Raw genomic sequence first — 23,812 nt, 5'->3', positions numbered from 1 at the left:
TTGTAATTGGTCACAAGGTTTGCACATTGCCACTCTCTTTAGAAAAACTACAAATCCTGAAGGAGTGAAACTCTTATCTATGGTATTTTAATAAGCCACTTCAGGACATTAATGTGCTTCTTCTAAAGCTACTCCTTGTTGTCTTAGCTGTATTTTTTGGGTCATTGTCATGCTGGAAAAAATATTTACAACCAATATTTAGTATCCTGAATGAGAATCTGAAGAGTTTGCAGTACACAGACCTCTTCATCAGCAGAGAAACAGTATAAAGATGAAAGATGTTTGACAGTAGGGATGTTGTTCTTGGGGTCAAATTAATGCCAAAGAACTTAGTTTTGGTCTCATCTGACCACATCACATTTTTCCCAAGACTTTTCACTTATGATTACGGTTTGGGCAAATTTCAGACGGGCCTGTACATGAGCCTTCTTAAGCAGACAAACAGCAGGATCTCAATTTATTATGATGAAATGTGTGATTAATGGTTGTCTTGGTAAGTGGTCTCCCAGCTCCCTTGAGATCATTAATATGCTCCTCAAGTTTAATTCTGGACTGAGACCTTGCATTTATCAGAATCATCTATAACCAACTATACTTTACCTTGACTCTATTTGACTGTTCAAAATATCCCACCAAGCTTCTTGCTGAGGGACTTGCGGCCCATTCCAGCCTTGTGCAGCTCTACAATCTTGTCCCTGACATGGTCATTCTAAGAGAATGATTCTGTAACAGGTGTCTTTATATATATCAAGAGATAAAAAGTCATTTCTTAAAGGGACAGGACTAATTTATGTGGCTCATGGGCATTTAACTGATCTGTGTGGATCAGAGTTTTTACTGGTTTGTATGACATTGAATACTTAGTCCACTTAATTAAAGCACCACTAGGTAGGATTTCCTTGATTTTTGATCTTTTTAAAGAAGTAAAATTACAGATTGAAACTCACTGCAGAGCTGCATTGAGTTGTAATAGGAGGAGTAGCGGTGCTCTTGTGTCTGTGCCGGAGCTCCTCTGAGCTCAAAACAGACTAAGTTTTCCGAGGCGGCCGCGACAAACACTCGCGAGAACTGCAACCTGCTTTTCACTCTGGCAGAAGCTGGAAAGAGACCGAATATGTCTGTGAAAGCTTGAAAATGAGAAAGAGAAACGAATCCGCCTGAAACATTTATTACACTCTACAACTGTAGGGGGAGCCCACAAGCACACAATCTCAATCCTACCTAGAGGAGCTTTAAATACAAATTAGTTTATAACCTTTATTTAATGTTTTTGTTCTAGATTTCTGTTGATATACTGCCTCTCTCTGTGAAAAACCTACCATACATTTATAGACTGTTATAGGCTTTGTAAGAGAAGAGAGTAAACATACAAAATGAAAAGGAAATCAATACTTTTTAAGTTTACTTTATTTAAAAACTTTTTTTGAATGAAAAAAGTTGAACTGAAGGTAGAGCAGCAGTCTTAATGATCATATAGTATTTCTGAGTGAATATGCCAATGGCAACAGATTTAACTCAATTATAGTAAGCTGATTTAATTCAAAATATCATTTCTGAATTAAAATAAAAGTTTCAACTTACTCAATATCCAGTTTTACTTACTTTATCTGAGTTTATACAACACATGGGTTTACAGTGCATTTTGCTTTCATGTTGCAAACTGGACAAGGTAGTGTCACATGACTACACCAATGGTTGTATATTTGTATATATGTACTTGAACAAAAACAGTGAGGAAAGAAAAAGCCTAATTTTTAAAGACGACAAGAGAAAAAATGACATCATATCTGAATGTTGGTTTACATTAATTTTTGATTAAATGCCAAAGCATATTTAGCTCTATCAAAATGGAAAAAGCTCATTTCAGTTGGTGTGACTGTTTAATGAAGGGTGTCTCTACTGGATATATGTGTGTGTGTTTGTGTGTGAGAGAAGAGTGATGGGAGTATTTTATCTTGTGGCTCTTTTAACAGCAGGTAGGATGTGCTCTGCTCCTGTGGCTTCCTATCCTCCTGCAGAATGACACAACCTCTTAAGACTCACATAAAACTGGCACAAAAATACACTCATATACACACACGCACACACACACACACAGGATGACACAGTCATTTCATCATCCCGAGAGGAGTTACAGCCCCTTGGCCCCCACCCTCGTTTTCTCTCTTTCTTTCGGTCTTATCTCTCAAATGCATTCTCTCATTCTTGTTCCTCTAACAAATCCATATCATCTATATATGACAGTGTGTGTGTGTGTGTGTGTGTGTGTGTGTGCCTTTCAACACACTCACGCCTCCATATCACTGTGTGACAGTGTGCGTCTCATATCAAAATGAGACAATGAGACAAGCTGTGGGCATATGTGGAGATATTTGCAACTTAGATGATTCATTACTTAACCAATCTTTTAATTTATGGATAAATACCACCTCATATCATCTGCTATAATATAATATATACTGCACTAGGAAAAAGGATAATGTTTGCTTTTTTTCAATTTTTTCATTTAAGCTTCCAATGATCAGAGCAACTTCCTCCTAGTAAAAGGACTCCAATGGAGCACATTGAATAAGATCCCACACTGCACCCAATAATACATATACATATATCATTTATATATATATATATATATATATATATATATATATATATATATATATATATATATATATATATATATGTGTGTGTGTGTGTGTGTGTGTGTGCGTTGTAATCTGCAGAGGATTTTTTTTTTTCAGCAGAAAGCGGAAAGAAATTGACTGCAGACAATTGTTTAGATAAACTGATATTTTAAACTGATAAGTGATGATATATTGATGGAACTCCAGAATAGCAGAATGTTCAGGTGATGCTGGAATGATGCTCTAGTGATTATTCAATTGCATTCCTAATCCCGAAATAAATATTAGTTTTCTCTGTAGTGTTCATCCAGATAAATAAACAGCTCTGGAAAAAACAGTTCCTTCCTTCAGTTCCTAAATCAGATTTCACTATTTATAGTTACATGTTTGAGTATAATAAACATTGTTGTTTTATTCTATAAACTACAGACAACATTTCTCCTAAATTCCAAATAAAAATATTGTTATATAGAGCATTTATTTGCAGAAAATGAGAAATGGCTGAAATAACAAAAAAATATGCAGAGCTTTCAGACCCCAAATAATGCAAGTTCATATTCATAAAGTTTGAAGAGTTCAGAAATCAATATTTGGTGGAATAACCCTGGTTTTAAATCATGGTTTTCATGCATCTTGGCATGTTCTCCTCCACCAGTCTTAACACTCTGCTTTTGGATAACTTTATGCCACTCCTTGTGCTTGTGATTATTCATCTTCCTCTTGACTATATTCCAGAGGTTTTCAATTGGGTAAAAGAAAAGCATACTTTTTAAGTGGTCTATTTTTTTTTCCAGAGCTGTATAAAAACACTGACTACATATTATGTATGTTAACTACCAATGTAAGCGGTTCTGGATGTCAATTACATAATAAAAAGTACTTAAAGAAAACAATGAAGACGTTTATAGTAATTACAAATAAAACCAATGTGCTTATTACGAACATTGACTAATTTAGCTCTATTTAAAGCTGGGAAGGCTAAATGTTACAGTAAGAGTTAATGTAAGCGATATTTAGCTCTGTGTTCCTGTTTCAGTAGACAGAAAAGAGGACATACATAGAAGCCTAAAAGTAAAATAATGTTTTCATATTTCTATTTCTAAGTATTCTGATTGGTACTGGATGTATTGGGGCCTATAAAGGCTAATATGCACCAGCTGCTATCTGACAAATAACAAAACTAAAAAATATTTGCATATAATTTTATAAAAAACTACTCACACCGGCCACAGTTAGATTTTTATGACAACCATACATCAATGGTGTTTAAGGTCATAGTCTTGACAGTCAATGTTTCTATTAATGGTGCTAGCCAAAAAATAAATAAATAAATAAATAAAAATAGAAAAGGCTCAACTTCACTTTCTATTCCACAAAAAATTTTTACTACAACAGCCAACAGAGACTAATATAGAGGATTACTTAAAGTAGCATCAAGCTACAGTCAGTTATTTTAACAAATCTTTAATGTGGTCCGAAATCTGTCATTTTTAATCAATACAGGACTCACACCTATGGATGTCCTTATAGGATACAGGATCAGTTTGTTGATTAATTCACAAAAACAGTATGATATATGCAGTATAATGCTAACTCAATGTGTGTATAGTTATATCAGTAGTTCATCATAAGCAATATTTATAGCAGCGTCTCACATTACAAGGATAAACGCTGCACCTGGTTTATTGTTGGCAGGTAACCAACCCCTACTAAATTTTATCTGTTTATTGCTATTGGTTATTATGTTTCTATGTACACAAAACATACTAATCATAAACCTGCAACATGACTCAAAGACTCAAATCATGAAAGTAATTGTCTATTCTACTTCCTTAAAAGCCCATTCTTTTGCACGCTGGTCTGAACAGAGAGAGAAGTGGAATTCACTTTGGTTTTTCACGCTCATGATTAGATGAGTCAACATCATTGAGAAAGCAGAAACTCCACAAAGACAATCACTTCACACTTCTGCAGAAATTACCACCACAATTGGAAAATTAGCATGATCTGTCACTTAAGAAGAGCATTCTCAGGAAATGTCTTTAAATAAAAAAAAATAATAGAGCAGAACTGACAGTTTCTATACTTTCTAACAGGAACTTTTGCTGTAGTCACACAAGACATTACCAGACAGTACCAGTCAAAAGTTCAGACACACCTCTTCTCATTCAATGCAATTTTACAAACCAGAATATATGTTTTATACTTCTAATAAGTCTTCTAATAAGCCATGTTTATCTTTGATGACAGATCTGCATACTCTTAGTATTTTAATATCTGTGACTTTATGAGGTAGAGTCAACTAGAATAGTTTTCTCAGTGTCTTGAAGGAGTTCCTGGAGGTGCTGAACAATAGTTGCTGCTTTTCCTTCACTCTGTGAAGCTCCAGCTCATCCTAAATTCTCTTTAAATCAACATCTCAGTTGGGTTTAGGTCAGAAGATTGTGGAGAACATATGTGTCTCTTAATTATTTTCATTGTCTTTAATATGAAATTTACAATGTAAAAATAAAGAAAGAAAGAAATTTAAAAAACATTGAACGAGAGGGTGTGTCCAAACTTTTGACTAGTACTGTATATCAAATGACACTCAGGATGATTTGACAGGTCACATGAACGAATTCCCTTACAGTAAAACGCTGATATAAATAATAAAAATTTCAAATGTAAAATACAGAATATGTCAAGACTGACATGGGACATTCCAGGATTTTGGTACATTCCCTGTCCCACCACTTAAATTTCAAATGTACATATCCAAAATATCTAAATGACCATTTTTTGTGAAAAATATACTTGTTACAAGACAAACTGTAAAATCTGGTGGAAAAATAAGCTTCTTAGATATTATTCAAAAGACCGAATATCTTTGGACCACCTCAAAAAATGGCCGTTTTCTCTTGTCCCACACATTGGGTGACCAACTCCTTTGGCAAATTTAACAATTAAAATAAGCTCTAAATAAATGACTTCCTCTTGTATATTGTTGATATGCATCTCCTTTACTTATGAAAACAACTTCTTTGGTCTACACTGTATTGCATGTTACAGTTTTATTGCTATTAAGTTGTGTCCCACAACATGCGCTCAACCCTGTTACCATAAGGAATTTTACCTGCCAGAGAAAGAGTTCAAAATATTTGTCTACTTTGCACAAAGGAAGTGACATCACAAGGACATTTTCTGCCCACATGGCAAGACCAAGAGTAAGTGCTCTAACAATTTTCATGTTTTTTTTCCAAATATGTTTGTCCAAGTTGTGTGTGTCACTCAGTGAACGCAACCCTGTTACTCATATTATAAGACTAATAATGAGTAGAGTCTTAATTTACTTTATAGACTTATATAACCATGTTTGTCCTTGATCTTGTATACACAGCTACATTTTACAGTTAGCATCTGTTCCTGGGGTAAACCGTAACTTAGCCTAGATTTGCAACCCTGTTACTCGCAACCCTGTTACTGTAAGTTACCAAATATATTGCATAATCTAATTATGCAAAAATAAAAAACTGCTTTGATACCTGAGCTTGACGAATCAAACTTTTTGATAGTCTATTACCTGTATTTAATAAATATATGACTAAAAATGATCAAATTGAAGATCAAATTTTTTAGAAGTGACCACCCCTGAAATGTACCAAAATCATGGAATGTCCCGCATAACATATGCATCCATTTGCACTGTTACTGTTAGGAGTTTAAGTGGTGTGCAGTGTGACTAGGCTGTAAATAAAGTGTAGGGTGCAGTATTGTGTTTATACGTGAGAAGATTGTGCTAACCACTAATGCTAGCTCACGTGATGAGGCAGAGGAAATCACTGATCTACACTGTGACACACACAATGAACAAAGGCCCCTAGAAAAATCCCAAATCACTCAGCTATGAGAGAGGGTGGAGGTAACTGTAAGAACACTGGTACTTACAGATTTCACATTAAAGATTTATAAGTTATGTTAGAAAAAAATTGAAACAATCAAAACTCTATATAAGCCTTTAAACAGAGCAGAGCTCAGATTATAAACTCCATCTCTACAGACTGACCATACTGACCTCAGTGCTTTAGAAAAACAGACCATTTTACTACACAGTTAACTAACTTTAATAGCGTGAACTTCTGTGAATGACTACCACACTGAACAGTCCACTCACTCCTGATTACACACTTCTTTTAAACGAGACAGAGCTGAAGAGAGAGAGAGAGAGGCAAAAAAGAAAAAAAGAAAAGCAGGAAAAAATAAATATAATGAGAGAAAGAAGGAATGTTCAGGAGTTGCTATTATAGAGATTAGACATGACCTCTGCTCAGGTTCAAGCTGGTCAGAGCTGGCAAGCTGCCCACAGCCTTTTATTCTGCACTGCAATCATCATTAACACCACTCTACCACTATAATCACAATCAGCACACACACACACACACACACCGCTAGAGTAAAACCTCACACAAAGTACCCCAAGTACACACGAGACAGTAAAGACATTTCTCACTGTGATAAAAATATTACTGTGATCATTTTATGCATCTAATATACAGTATTTTAAGTAATTCTGTTACAGATTACTTTTAAAGAGCAAAAGACTCTAAATGATCATGGATTTTTAAAAATGGAATAAAAAAATGCTGAAATATTCTAAAAAAACTAAAGTCGAAATACCAGTTAATTTGGTAACACTTTACTTGGATGGTCCATTTTATGGCCTTGTTGATGCGCAACTGACATTCAACTAACACTGAATTAAATGTCCATTAAATTTAACTTAACCCTATGTTGAATGTAAATGATTCAAAAGAGAACCTAACTATACACCTAACCCTAACCTTAACCCTTAATCAACCATAAAATCAAACCCTACACCTAACCCTAACCCTAACCTTAACCTAAGCTTAAAATCTAACCCTAAACCCAATCCTAAAATATTAAGATAAGTGTTTGGGTCAGAGTTGAATGTAGGGTTTTATTCAATAGAGAATCATTTACTTTCACCTTTTAGTTGATTTGCATTTAATAGACATGTAGTTGAATGTTAGTTAAATGTCAGTTAAGCATTAAAGAGGCCATCAAATGGACCATCCAAGTAAAGTGTTACCGTATTGAATGTTTTCATTTATTTTGCAGTGGTCTCTAGTAGAAATGAATGCCTTATAAGACTTTTTTTTGTGTAAGTGGAGGAGTGAGAAGGAAAGAATTAGAGGATTTCCTCTTTTACTCATGAATATTTATGACATGCAAACATCTCGTCTCTGATTGGCTAAAAAGACTGATGCTCCATCCAAAGCTCTGAAGTGGGTGGTCGCAGGCCAAGGTGGGCAAGGCCATGGATCGTAATTTACGGGTTGATGTCAGTCCGGGGGCTTTTCCCGATTCGCTCTTTTTTCTGTTCATTTTCCTTTATTGGCTAAAGCAGGCAATGAGGGCGGAACAACTGCATCTCTGAGTGACCTACTGTATTTCAAAAAGAGCAATTACTAAATGGTTGTAGCAATAGTAGAAAAATGACATTTACTAGACTCTGCTTACACAGTGGAATATTGAGGTCAGCAAACATTATTAAGGTAAAGATCATAAATTTGTACGATAAGTTGATAATGTAATTACTGTGACAGGCCCACCTCTTGCTTGACATTTCTTCACAATAGGAACCTCACTGTGTTTCTGAAACTTCCTGCATCTGAATCTGATCAGCTGTTCGTCTTTCTATAAACTGCTACACATTTGCAGTTTTGCTACATGAACAAGCACGATAGTGAGGACAAGGAGCATTGTGCAAGCACATACACACACATAGACACGCAGACACACACACACACACACTCTCACACACATAAAAACCCTCTGGAAAATTCTGATAAAAGCATCCATTTCCTCACTCCACTGCACTAAGCTTCAGGCTGTCTGCTCCATCACTTCTCCAGACACACAAACACAGCTACTCTCTTTTTAGGCATAGTCTGATTCACAGAATAAGACAGCTTTGCATTGACTGTTTCAGTAGTTCATCATATTTATTTTATTTTATTTTTTTGCAAATTAAGAATAATACATTTTAGAAATGCCCCAGAAGAACTGAATAATATCTCCAGAATAAAATTCCATTGAAGAGAGTTTTTCCCTCTGTTTTAAAGTTGCCTTCTTGGAGAAACAAGTAACAAAACAATGTAAGTAATAGATCCTGGCTTGGTGGTATTTATTATTTACTTACTGTAAATATTCCTATATAAATTATGGCCTACTCCTAATAGAAAAGGCAAATTACTATTTAAACCACAAATGAACGTATCTGTAAAACTGTGAGCACATACCATTAAATAAGTTAATTGTAACTATGTACAGTAAGGGAGATAGAGATGTCCAGATCCACATTAAAAAAATCTATTTAGGTTTTTTTAACATTAAAAGATGTAAAGCAAAAGTTTGGGCACACCTAAATTCTGTGTCACCTGGAATGGCTTTCAGTTAACAGCTGTGCTAAACTTGTCAAGAGTTACTTACTTGAATTTCTTGTCCTCTTAATGTTTTTGAGAGAATCAGTTGTAAAGTTGTGAAGAGGTAGAGTTGGTATACAGTGAATAACCCTATTTGAGTAATGTTCTAATCTATATTATGGCAATAACTACTCAAGTAAGTAAAGAAAAAGGTTAGTCTATGGAAAAAAAGTCAAAACTTTATCCGCAAAAGCGGTCGCAAATGTTATGATGAAACTGGCTCTAATCAGGACTGCTCCAGGTAAAGAAGCCCAAAAGTTAAGCTAATCAGAGAATGACTTCAGTATTAATTTACAATGTAGAAAAGAACAGAAAAACAGTGAATAAGAAGGTGTTCCAAACTTCTGCATTTCTGCTAGCCTGACCTCTGATCACAGAAAAAAATAATTTACACTTGTATTAAATGTGGATGAGATAGGTCTGTAATAAATCTGAATGTGATTTGAGCGATCAGATTGTAATCTGCTCACAATGTCTCTTGGGGGTGTTCACATCTGGAATTTCTTGTGGTCAATTGAAATTTGAATGTCATCTAAAAATGCATGTTAAAATTGTAAATTTGTAAATGCCATAGCAGACTAAAACTGAAACCAAACAAAGTAAAAACATTTTTGAAGGCCAAATTTTGGCAGGTTTTCAAGTTCCTCTTGTTTCATCGCTGCATAATTTAATTGAAAGAAAACACAATTACAAAACTACGATTAAGAAATATTCAATGAACACTGAACATATGTAATAAATTCACAAACAAAACAAGAAAACCAACTAAAACACAAATTAGTCATTATACAGCAAACATTTAATCAATTTATTTAGTTGGCCACACACTTAAGGATTGAATCTTTTTTTTTTTTTTTTTTGCTATTTTCAGAACAATCATTTTTCCACGACCCTTGACGGATAAAGCAGTATTGGCAATGAATGAATGAATGAATGAATGAATGAATATATAACAATATAGAACAATAATTTTGGTTGGCAAATCTTTGGAAACTCCATATTTCTTACTCTACATTCACCTAACAGTTTTTAATATGACTCAAATAAGAGCAGGATTCTTCACTAAATTGCTGCTAATTCAGCTTATTTCATATTTCCTATAAACTCTCATCACTTACTGATTCCTCTAATGTGCTCAGTCACTAATAATAGAAAACTTGGTTACTGTGGCAACACCCCTCAATGAGAGTAAGTTTGTTTGTAAGTAAGGGAAAAATCAGCCCTCCTCTGAGATCAGCCTTACAAATGCTATAGCAGATACACAGCAAGCCAAGTCCCCACAAGTCAAAGTTGGTAAAGTTAAGAAATCCACAGTTCAAGTTAGTTTTCAAAAGATTTCTTGCAGAATAGCAATAACCAAAATCCCCACATCTGCCCCCAGGCCTTCAGTATCAACTGAGGCAGACAGAGAGTGCACAAGAGAGATAAATGTCAGAGAAGAAAAAGCCAGAAAGAAAGTGCAAGAAAGCCAAGCTCCCGTATAGTGTGCATTTTATTCTGAAGAACAGAGAAGTAATACGAGTGTGTGTGTGTGTGTGTGTGTGTGTGTGTGTGTGTGTGTATGTAAGATGAAGAGCAGTGTGAGGAGGAAGGTGTGTGCAGAAATCAATATGCTGTCAGCGGTGAAACCCCTGTGCCTGTCGTGATGGCGGCCACTTGGGCGCAGGCTGACAGCTAATTGTTTGTGAAGCTCTGCGGCGCGAAAGCGACACTGAGAGAGTATTATCATCAAAATACAGAGTGACACTCCGAAAGGTCACTGCAACAGTTATGTGTCATACCTGTCTACGTATCAATGTGCAGAGTGGGAAAGGAGGAGAGAAAGAGACAAGTGGAGGGGTGGGGGACGAGGTGGGAGACAGACAGACAGGAGAAAGAGAGATTTTGTAAATAAAATGTACATTTCTTACATCTCTATTGTTGAACAGATGAATTGTATTTAGAAACAAAGAAAGACAAAGCAAAAGAGAGAGAGACAGATTTTTAAAAATAAAAGTCGAGTTTTTATTTCTCTGTTGTTGAATCGATGAATTGCACTGAAAAACAGAGACACATAGCGAGAGAGATTTTTTAAATAAAAGTAGATTTCTTATTTCTCTGTTGTTGTAGCAAGAGGCGGATTTTTAAAATAAAAGTCCATTTTTATTTCTCTGTTGGTAAATTGATATACTGTACTGAGAAACAGAAACAAAAAGAGACAGATTCTAAAATAAAATTAGATTTCTTATTTCTCTGTTGTTGAATCAATGAATTGTACTAAGAAACAGAGACACAAAGTGAAAGAGAGATTTTTAAAGTAAAAGTTTATTTCTTATTTTTCTGTTGTTGAATCAATAAACTGTACTCAGAAAAAGAAACACAAAGTGAGATTTTTTTTAAAATAAAAGTTAAGTTCTTATTTCTCTTTTGTTGAATCGATGAATTGTACTAATAAACAGAGACAAAGCAAGAGGGAGTGGTTTTAAAAATAAAAGTAGATTTCTTATTTCTCTGTTGTTCAACCGATGAATTGTACTGAGAAACAGAGACACAAAGTGAGAAAGATTTTAAAAATAAAATTGTATTTTTTTTATTTCTCTGTTGTTGAATCAATGAACTGTACTGAAGAAACAGAGGCAAAGCGAGAGAGAATTTTTAAAAAATAAAGTCGATTTTATATTTCTCTGTTGTTAAATCAATGAACTGCCCTGAGAAACAAAGACACAAAGCGCGAGAGAGACAGGGAAGAGATAGGAAATCTAAATTTTATTCAAAAAATCTCTCACTCTTTATATCTCAGATGAATTAATAAACAGAAAGACAGACAGAAAATGAAAGAGAGGAAGCCAGAGAGAGAGAGAAAGAGCGAGAGAAGCGTCTGTCGCAGCACAAGGCCTGTGGTGACCTGCGGGCAGGATGAATAGTCGTAGACGAGCGGGAAAAGACCTTTACGACTCAATTAAATCCTGGTCATTGAGAGCACGTTCTGCAGCCCTGCGTGCATCGCTCTCTCTCTTCAAATCCACTAACGAGTGTCCACACACTGACCGCTCTCATGACCTCTGACCTCAGAGTGCTTTATCACCCAGACCACTGACATGAGGAAGAGGGGCTGTTTACACAGAGAGAGGTCACATGACCCTCCAGACACAAATGCAAAGTCACGTCTGCCGTTTTGGGGATGCCCTGACTCAGTTGCTAAGGTTTAGAAGTTTAGATCTTTACACATCTGCCCAATTGTCCTGAAAACATAACCAGGGGTATAAAATCAGAAAATATTAGTTTGCATTCACCATTAAAGGAACAATGAGTAATAAATGCAAGCAAATGTGTAAAATAGCTACAGGAGTCTATTTTCCAAACACGACGGTAAATCACCCAGCTATGGTTAGCGAACCATACTGAAGCTCAGTGATTACCTGTTTCAGCCAGCTCTCCTGTTTCCATGGCCACAGCACAATGTTTGCGTGCTGTTGTGTTCTATACCTGGCAAACCAGGGTGTGGATATGGTATTGGGGGAATGTATTGGGCACATATGGAAGCTACATCCTTCACAGATTTCCATGACATATATAAAAACAGCTGAAATAAGTATATAGTGGTTGAAACTGTAACTATGTAACTATGTAACTATGCTTCCTTAATATTTGATAATACATCCTGCACATATTATGAGTAACTAGAGAAAATATAATCAGATGGTCCTTTCATTTATGTTTTACGTTGCTGTTTTTTTTTTATCTGAAATACTCTACAATTATTAGAAAGATTGGAAAACAGTAAGAAAGTGTCTGATGTTAAATGGAACACAGATTTACATAACTTACCTAGTTATCATTAGCAATTTCTGCAGTAAAAAATTATTTGTGTAAAAAAAAAGGTAAATAAGCATTTAGCCATGTTGTGCTATGACAGTAAAAAACCAAAATTAGTAGTACAAAGTACAAAACATTTAAATATTTGCCCTCTGTTTATTTTCTGTATTATTTCTTGGCTGTAAACTGGTGTAAATGGTCCCTGGTATACTGGGATTAACTGGTACAGAAATATGAAGCCAAAACTTTCTTCGCTTCAGGTTTCATCTTATCCATAGATGGCACCCGGCACAGCTGGGATTCATATCTGCACACCAGCCATGGGTTTTATTTTATTCAGAGCGGAATAAAACTGCAGCCAAGTGCAGCTTACACTCCTTCATTTATCTCTCCTTACCTCACTTTATCTCTATAACCAATCCGGATCCCACCCTCACTGCCCTCCCTGCATTCCTTCACTTTCACCCACTGGGATCAGATAACAGATAGCATAGCATGTGAAGCACAGCTTTGGGTTGCTGCTGTATAGAACACTAACTTTACACATTTTAGTAATTTCAATTTCCCAAACTTGGAAACAAATTCCCAAACTTTCATGTGCCTGTTGGTGCTTATTTGCACAATTTGGGCAACAGTAGCTGATTGATGGTACATGGTCACTAATTGTTAGCATTTTTAACTAGTTTCAGGTAGTGTTGTCGATAGTCGAGTGATACAGAGCACAACTATCAGTGCAGTAACAGAATACAAATATTTAAAGTGAAACCAGACCAAAGATCAGCGTCTTCACTCAAGCTAACACAGGCCAGCAGCAGTCTCCATAAAGCAGAGGTGTCAAGTAACAAATCAACAAACATTTTGTTACTTAAGTAAACAGGTTGTAACTCAAGTAAAACTTTGGTTATCTGCACTTTACTGGAGTAATTATTCTTCAGATGACCTTTTATTTTACTTCTCATTACTTTATTGCAGCTTGTTTTCATTCCAGCTTCTCATAGTTCAAAAGCAAAAAAAAATAAATAAAAATAAAACCCTATCCAGATAAATCTCTCCCTCCAGATAATGAATGAATGAAGTTCAACTTATATAGCGCCTTTATAGAAACCCAAGGACGCTTTACAATTTCCATTTTTTATTTTTTTTACACACAAGCACAATACATCCACACACCGGTGAGAAGCGGCAGCCAATAGCGCACAGCGTACTCTCAACCGGAAACAACCGTCCACCTGGAGGACTGCATCGAGCACTACAGTATTTACCCAGGACAGAGTGCCAATCCATATCTGGGCACAATCATACACACATTTACACCCACACTTACACACACACAACTTACATACATACCACACACTTTTTACACATACACACCAGATCAATTTTTTTCAGGGCAATTTAGAGTATCCAATTTACCTGATTTCCATGTTTTTGGACTGTGGGAGGAAACCGGAGTCCCCGGAGGAAACCCACGCCGACATGGGGAGACCATGGAAACTCCTCCCTATCTGGGTGGAGTTTCCATGTTCTCCCCAGCACTGGGAGGCGAACGTGCTAACCACTAAGCCACTGTGCCGCCAGATAAAGTGAATTTGATTGTGGTTGGATGAGAAGTATAAAAATATACACCATTCGGACACCCTATTGGTTTATACGCGACCCTTCACCTGTCACTCCAACAAGAACATAGCAGATGTTTGTAGCCTAATATGAAGATGATCTGTGGCAAAGACTCAAAAGACATCAAGCGAAATGTACCAAGTTTCTTTAATACAATGTATTTGCAATGCACTAAAATGCATTAATTTCCAATGGGCATATATGCAGATACAACAGGCAACATTTTAATATGACATAGTCGTGTTAGGATGTTGGGTAGTGCTGAATAGGCTCCTATGGCGAGGTCTATACTTTTGTCCTTAATGGTCTATTTTCCTTTGCATTACTTCTACATTTATACTTCAAGTAGTTTAGTTTGAGTGAAAAGCGTTCTATATTCAGTGACTACTAGTGCATCTCAAGAATTCTGAATATAAATAAAAAGTTACTTTATAACTATTTTTAGAAATATTACACACAGAGTGATCTATTTTAGCGTTTATTTCTTTTATTGTTCATTATGGCTTAAAGCCAATGAAAACCCAAAAATCAGAGCTCAGAAAATTAGAGTATTATATAAGACCAATTGGTACTTTTGGCAGTGTGGGCAGTGTGCCAAGTCCTGTTGGAAAATGAAATATGCATCTTGTAAAAGTTGTCAGCAGAGGAAAGCATGTAGAAGTGCTGTAACTTGATAAAACACAGTGGACCAACACCAGCAGATGACATGACTCTCCAAACCATCACTGATCATCAGTAAATTTTACATTTAATTTGGAAATTAAGGAACCAGAGTCTGAAGGAAGAGTGGAGAGATACACAGTCCAAACTGCTTGAGGTCTAGTGTGAAGTTTCCACAATCAGTGATGGTTTGGAGAGTCATGTCATCTGCTGCTGTTGGTCCACTGTGTTATTATATAGGTCATCATTATAATAGATGAGTTTTACATTTTTAAATGAATTACTGAAATAAAGTAATTTTTTAGCATAATATTTTATTTTTTTAAGATGCACTAGTATTTTAATCAGTTCCTGTAACATAGATAGAAACCTATAAATAACAAATGTCTTAATAAGTGTATTTTTGTGTAGGCTTAGCATTCTCTCAGTCATTTAAGCCACTAATGCAAATATACCTTTTATATATTTGCTATACCCCATACCGAGCATGCAGTGTACATCCATGTTCACAGACTTAAAGAAAAGAATGCGAAGGTGTAATTAATTTTGAGGCTTAGTATGTGATGGTATATTACGTTGGGGAGCAGATTGTAGCAGCAGTGGATCATAGAATATATGAATATATAACAGCAAAAGAACAGCAGAACTTTAAAAGTATGGAGTAGTGGAAAGAAGGGGGGTGAGAGGGAGCGATATAGAAAGACATGTGTCTTCACTCTTTCTCCAGACTCTCCCTCAGTCTCTGTGATTGGATTTGGAGCGCTGTGACTCCAGAGCATTTCTCTCCTGGGCCTCTCTGTGTGGATTGAGTGGACAGGTGAAATGGCCCATTACTCCTGCTGGCAGAGGTTCGATACTTTTTTTGGGAGAGGATCATATATCTGATTGTACTGCGTTTGGTCAGTAGCGGTGAGGGATTGAAGTGGGTCTCCTGTCACAGAACTGGAGGAGTAATAGGTGGCAGGATACTCTCGGTAACTTACAAAATAACTAGTCAACAATGTAGACACTTTTGTATTTAGAAAAAAACTTTTCTTTAACTTCTGTTAACATTTTTTACATTAAATAATAACAATGACAACATAAAAAATATGTGATATGTAGCAGCAATGCAAAATTAAAGTCTTAAGCAAACAAAACTACAACATCTTTAAAAAGAGGTGATTTTCTTCTTTACACACTTTTGGCAATATCTCAAGCAGCTTCATTTGGGAGCCTCCTGTATAAGTTGTGAGGTGTTATTTTATGAGGGAGGGAGCTTAAATTCTGGCCAGTGTGTGCATGGCAAGGCCTGCTAAATTATCACAGGTTGCGCCAGGTCTGATTGTGGGAGTTTATTGGATGGGAAACTCCTAAAAAAGGTCCTAAAAGACATGCTTTACACAAACATTTCTGGAGAAGCTGAGAGGTACCAAAAATATCACTTAAAATAAAAGATGCATGCGATCCCTGAGGATGTGCGGGCCCCATTAAACTGGTGTTTTATCGAAAACTACTAGTTTTATTTAATTACTTATTACTCTCCTTAATAAACATCCCAATATTCACATCACACTGTTTTTCACTCTGTACACAAACTGACTAACATTCAGCACATGAACGATGGCACAACTCATAACATGACCTGTCACTCACCATCACTCACTCATCACAGCTCTGTGTGTGTGTGTGTCTCTGGGGTGTGAAGGAGAGGCAGTGTCCCATGCAGTGGATTTAATTTCATGTAAATTGATCATTACTTGCCTCCAGGGTGCCACAGACAGCACAAAACAGCGGGGTGTTATTCTAATGAGCTGCTCAGAGCTGCAAACTCTAACACGGCCCCACGAAAAGCTCAGCAAATCCTCCCCCCTTCATCTGAGCCGGTGAAGTGACAGGTTCAGGTTTGATCCACATCGAGCAGAGCGAGCGGAGGGACGTTTCTCACATCTGATAACAAGCGCACGCTTATGCATCGACCACACAAACCTGTCTAATCCTCTGAGAGTGCCGACCTGAGGTTTGAACTCAGAAAAAAAAGGAAGTGGAAATTGTAGACAAAAGGAGTGAGACGGAAACCTCACCTCAATCAATCCACTGCCAAAAGAAACCACACACAACCTGCACTTCTCTATCTACACACACGGGAAAAAAACACCTGCGGACTACTGCAGCTGAACATAGGACAATGTAAGAAAGTGAGTGAGTGACAGAAAGTGGTAAAAGTGTGCTTTGTGTATAGAATTTAACTCCAAATCACATTCTAAACACATCTTCACATCAATAGATGATCTCGAGAGTTGGTACCTTCACAGTCTAACAGTCTAAACAATCACAAAACTATGGCTAGACAGCAAAAGAAACGAAACACGGAAACTCCACCCAGATTAGGACTGCCACTAATGATTACTTTGGTAGTCGACTAACCTAAAAATTATTTTTCGATTAGTCGATTAGTCAACGATTATTTCTGCCATCTCTAAAATCGATAGAAACAGCAGAACATGAGGTTTAAATGGCATTTAAATATATGAATGTTATTTAAACATGGAAATTACTGACATTGTGATTTAATATGTAATCTGTTGTGTTTAGGCACTTGATTAGTTGATTTTAAATAATCGTTGCAGCCCTAAACCAGATAAAGACTTGAACCAAAACCCCAGTGCTATGAGGTTAAAATGCTAACCACTGAGCCACCGTGCCACCAAGGCTGTCAAAATCTTTGCTTCAGGCCATTTTAAAACTATAAATGATAATAAAAAGGAACTCTGCTTAGAACAAAAACACATTTAAAAGTATATTAGTTCTATTATATTAAATTATGAGGGGCCAAAGATTTTACCAAGATCTTGCATTAATGATGGAAGAGTCTGACCGCTGCACAAAGTCTTCTCCAGCACATACCAAAGATTCTCAATAAGGTTAATTCCAGCCCCATTAATCCTGACATTGTCATCGTGGAATATCTCGTGTCATCAGGGAAGAAAAGATCCATTGATGGAATAACCTGGTCTATATTCAGTATATTCAGGTAGTCAGCTGACCTCATTCTTTCAGCACATAATGTTGCTGAACCTAGACCTGACCAACTGCAGCAACCCATTTGTTCAGTTAAATCCAGGTACTCATTTTTTTTGGCCAGGCTGTGTATATTATAGTTTCAGAAATGTTAGTATTTCAGAAAACCCTACTTTATCTTTTTTATGAAGGACAATTGAAAGAGATTTCAAGTGATTTTGGTGCACATCTTTTTTCAGGAACTTCTGACATTAAATTAAGAACAGCTGCCAAATTCTAATTGTGTCAAAAAAGTGAAAAATGAAGACCGAGCGTTTGTGTCTGAGAGAAACATTATTGTTCTGCTTGTGGTAAATGAACAGATTACATCAGAAGGCAGATTTAACATGGCAAGACTTTAGCTGTGGATTTTATAGAGAACACCAAGCTACTTATCACTCGAATGGTTATTAGTGCTGCTACACAACTATGGACCCGCAACCACTGGGTAATTGAGCTGAGCACCTTCTGCAGCTTTAGACGAGTATAAAATCTTGTGTTTAACACATTAGGGAAGTCTACTCATTTAATCTGCAGCCTGCCCATTTGGTTAACTTGGTAACAATCTCATTTATGGTAAGTAGTAAACTGTGTAAACCTATTTTGGGGCTATTTTTTAATCTGTTGCACCAGAGGCATTTCCTTAACCCACAATAATATACTACATGCAGCACAACCTCTCATATTATATTTCCTGCTGCTAAATGCTCCACACAGCACCACATACACAAACCCCCCACTTCCTGTTTCTGATTGACAGGAGCTATAAATCACTGTCAGAGCAGCAGGATGAGTCTGTACATGGAGTTTATGAAAAGCAGGTCCAGCACTGCAAAACAATATTCATTTACCAAGGCCTCGGTCTCCTCCTGGCAGCTCCAGAACAGGAGAAAGATAAATATTACTGCTTAAAATGCACCGACCTCCCACCACACCTCTGCCTCCACCAACCGCCACTGAAGTGAAACACCTCCCCCCTCCAACAACAGCCCAAACAATAAAGTATAAAAAACATAAATTTGAAATAAATAAAGGGGAGGAGAGGAGTACAGTGCTGTGGCTCCTGAGGGAGATTAGATCACTCAGTGTAATGTAGACTGTAAATAATCTGCCTTTCAATCATCATTTCCATAACAACTCGCTTCTGAAAGTGACTGATGAGACAAAGTGATGAGACAGCAGCACACCACCAAAGTAAACACAGCGGGAGGAGGAAAGACAAACAAAAACAATAAGGAAAGAGGAACAGGTAGAAAGCAATGTACAAAAAAAGAAAAAAAGAAAGGACGGTTAAGAAAAAAAAGAAAGAGACAGAGACAGAGACAAAGAGAAACAAAGATACAGACAGAGTGAGACAGAAAGAGATAACGTGAGACAGACAGAAACACACAGACTGACCACCAGTTGAGAAAGTGGAGGAAAAGAAATGAATAAGACAGAGATAGAGAGAAAGAGAGAGACAGAGGCAGAGATAGAGACACATAAAGAGACCAAGAGAGACATAGAGGGCAAGAGATAGGCCAAGAGGACAGACACACAAAAAGATAACTATAAAACAGAAAGAGAGCCTGAGAAAGAGAGAGACAGAAAGAGATTCAAAGAGATAAAAATAGAAAGAGACTAAGATAGACATACAGAGCGGGAGACAGACACACAAAGAGACAAAGAAAGACTGAGAAAGAGAGACTGAGAAAATGAGACAAAACAGACAGACCAAAAAGACAAAGAGGAAAAGAGAGACAAACTGAGCAAGAAAGAGAAAAAAAAAACAGAAAAACAATGAGAAACAGAGACAGACTGAAATAGACAAAAAGAGACAGAGACAGACAGAGCAAAAGAGACAGACAAAAACAGACAGGCAAAGAGAGACAGATGGACCAAGAGAGACAGCTAGACCAAGAATGAGATTTGAGAAACACAGAAAGAGACAAAGAGAGACAGCGACAAGAGAGATAGAGTAAGACAGACCAGGAAAAACCAAACAAGCCAAAGACATATAGAGACAGTCAGACCAACAATGCCAGAAATATAGAGAATGACAGTCTGAGAGAGACAGAAAAAGAGAGAGAGAAAGAGAGAGAGAGAGGTGTGTATGTGTACATTTGTGCTTTTATTTTCAGACGTGGGGCTCAGATTTCATCGACCTGTGGCGGGAAAGTGTTTTAATGTAGACAACAGAAGCTCAGGCAGTCGCTCAGCCGCTGATGCACTTACAGAGTGGAGCAGTGAAAGTGTGTGAGGACAGACAGGGAACATTGTTTAAGCTGATCCACTATACAGAGTAATTCTCTTTTTCTCTGTCTGTCTGTCTGTCTGTCTGTAAAAAGCTCCTCTTATTGAATCACAGAGTCTCAAAATAACACTGCTCAACTCCCCAGCTAGTGATGAGCTGCAGTGTTTTAGTGCATTACTCTCGTGCTCTTCACTTACTTGCGCGCTCCTCTCCCTGCTCTCGCTCCTTCGATTGCTCTCTGATGGTGCTCTTGGACAGGGCAGCAGACACACGCACACTGAAAGAGAGAAACAGAGGATTGTGAATGAACAGTGAGGAACAGAACGCCCAACAGTACTGATAGAAAACAGACACTTCTGTCTGCTGGGTGGAGCAGGACTGCACAATCTCTCCACTCATTCTCCTGATCCTGTTCCTCTATCAGTCTAACATCATTAACTTTTTTAATGACTATACACCATATATGCTGTAATCTCTGCTTATTTCAGCCATCTTTGTTTTTCTATCTCTTAATCCATCTAAATATCCATCTCTGTCTTTCAAGTCATCTTTCCATCTTTTGTCCATCTTCCTCTAAACCAAAACATCTATCTATTAATCTCTAGCTACCGCAATTAAACCATTTCTGTATCTCTCTCTTAGCATCTCTCAGTACATATTTCTATTCCTTTCTGCATTTCTACCATACAACCAAACACCTTTCTTTCCATCACTGTTTATCTGTCTTTCAATCCATCTTTTCATCTCGTCCATCTACCTCTCAACCAAAACATCTCTTTTCATCTCTATCAATATCTCAAACCATCTCACTATCTATCTCTGACCATCTGTCTTTCAATCCCACTTTCCATCTCGTGTCCATCCGCTGCTCAACCAAAACATGTATTAATCTACTTCTCAATCAAACCATCTATGTAGCTATCTATTACCATCTCTCAGTCTATCAATCTATCCATCTCTGACCATCTGTCAATGCATCTTTCTATCATCCACCTATCTGTTCATTTACCTCTAGATTAATCCATCGATCCCTGTCCATCTACCTCTTAATTCATCCAACAATTAACCTATCGTTCTATGTATACATCTTTACCCATTTACCTCTCAATAAATCCAACTAGGTTCATCTCTGTCCATCTCTCTTTTTTACAGTGTACCTTTGTCTAGCATTCCACCTATTCATCCATCCATCTACTCATCTCTGGCCATCTATCCACATATGTATCCACTGTATCTATCAATCTAACTATCTATTCATCTATAGATCTGTATCTATACATCTACACATGTATTTATGTATATACACATCCATTCCTCCATCCGTCCACCTATCCATATATCTATCCATCTATCAGTTTATCTTTCTATATCAGTCTTTAACTCATGAGCTCTTCTATTCTGGGGAATCCTCTCAGTATTTTGTATTGAGAGTATGGTCATTTTTCTGAGTACTGGTACATATCGTTCTGTATCAGAGCCTCTCCATATTACATAGTTACACACTTACACACTCAAATGTCCCAGTCGGAAGTGCAGCTCTGATTGGTCACAGTCTGTTTCTGAACATAACAAGTGAGTGTGTGACTGTGGCACAGGAGAGAGTGAGCCGAGGAGAGATAAAAGCCTGACTGCAGGGTTCCTAATATAATAGGGGCTGATTATGATTAGGAGTGTAAAATTGGGATTATTTCGGAGGAGACCCCCCTCAGACACACCGCAGCACACTGTTCCACCAAACACGCTCAGTGTGATGAGCTAAATGACAGACACAGCTTATTAGTGCAAATGTCACTCATGTGGAAACTAACAAAGGACTCTTTCCAGAGGCTTAAACACAAATAAGCACAAACGGACATACACAAACATCCACTCTAATAATCCTATTAATAATATTGCCACCACCACCACCATCATTATCAACCTCATGCTTACAAGCATATGAGCAAGACTCTTTAAAGTTCATATGCTACTCAAGTTTAGAGACTGCAGTACACTACAGGATGTTTAGGAGTGATACAGAGTCTACTAGTTTACTCCTCAACGTTCATATCGATCATCCACGTCAAACTGTAAAGAGAGCACTTAAAAATGACAAGTTTCTTGGATTCTACCATTTGAAAACCTTTTGGAATATATTGAAGAGGAAGATGAATGATCACAAGCCATCAAACAAAAATGAACTGTTTGAAATTTTGCACCAGGAGTGGCATAAAGTTATCCAAAAGCAGTGTGCAAGACTGGTGGAGGAGAACATGCCAAGATGCATGAAAGCTTTGATTAAAAACCAGGGTTATTGCACCAAATAATGATTTCTGAACTCTTTATAAAAACTTTATGAATATGAACTTGTTTTCTTTGCATAATATGAGGTCTGAAAGCTCTGCATCTTTTTTGTTACTTTTTTTAGAATTTGGGAGAATAAAACTACAATGTGTATTTTACTCAAACATATACCTATAAATAGCTAAATCAAAGAAACTGATTAAGAAAGAAAATTAGAAGTGGTCAGACAAGACAAGACAACCATATTAACCTTCCTTGTCCTTAACACACATGGAATATGATCTCGGCCTTTAACCCATACATGCAGTGAACACATACGTACATACATACTAATGAACAAACATCACTGAGGTTAACGTGCTTGGAGGAGACCACTAACTGCCAGTCCTATTATATCAGCCAACAGTCAGTGAGTCACACTGGCAGCAATATATTCAAAACTATATATAATGATAACACTAATTATAGCTTCCTTGTCAGTGTTTTGATTAGTGTAAAAGCCTAGTTTTAACAGCCATTTCTTTGCATGGGCAACACTATGCCCTTAACACTAGCCTTTTAAAGCCCAATTTATACTTCTGCGTTAACAGAACAAGGTAGTCTATGCGTCACCGTGTACCCTACGCCATAGCTCATGCCGTAGTTAGACGTGTACCTCCCAGGAAGTGTAACTACGCAACACGAACAGCCACAGTTGTGATTGGTCCGCCGGGCCAAGACTTTCCACCCACACATTTCTGCAATAGTGGTTTAAACTGCAGAGCGATCCACAGCTTGCTGGATATGTATAGGCTACAGTGTAGGTTGAGGAAGAAGTATAAATAAATTGGCCTTAATTTTGTTAGGGATAATCAGCTAAAAGTGCTGTATTTTGGATTGCTGGGGGAGAAACAGAGTTGGGCTACTTGTTACCATGTTTCACTACTTCCAAAATTTCTCCTATAAAATGTTGCTAGGTGGTCACTAGAATCTTCTAGGTAATTGCTAAAGTTATTATGGTAAACTATGGTATTCTATGTAGTTCCATTCATGTGTAACGTGTGACCACAATAATTTGCATACTTTACATGCTGCTGTAT

General features: G+C 37.0%; 1 protein-coding gene across 1 annotated transcript in view; it reads right to left on the bottom strand.

Moving 5' to 3' along the window:
• plxnb2a.1 (plexin b2a, tandem duplicate 1) overlaps window positions 1–23,812 on the bottom strand; it is a 183,416-nt gene that overhangs the window by 74,880 nt on the left and 84,724 nt on the right. Inside the window, exon 2 of the mRNA XM_007229723.4 lies at window positions 20,648–20,727. The gene's annotated coding sequence lies outside the window, so the exon portion shown is untranslated. The remainder of the gene's footprint in view (window positions 1–20,647; window positions 20,728–23,812) is intronic.

Source organism: Astyanax mexicanus, chromosome 2 (assembly GCF_023375975.1).
Source record: "Astyanax mexicanus isolate ESR-SI-001 chromosome 2, AstMex3_surface, whole genome shotgun sequence".
NCBI classification, from domain to species: Eukaryota; Metazoa; Chordata; class Actinopteri; order Characiformes; family Acestrorhamphidae; genus Astyanax; species Astyanax mexicanus.
The sequence above is the reverse complement of the archived record's forward strand: the minus strand, read 5'-3'. Positions and strand labels throughout refer to the sequence as shown.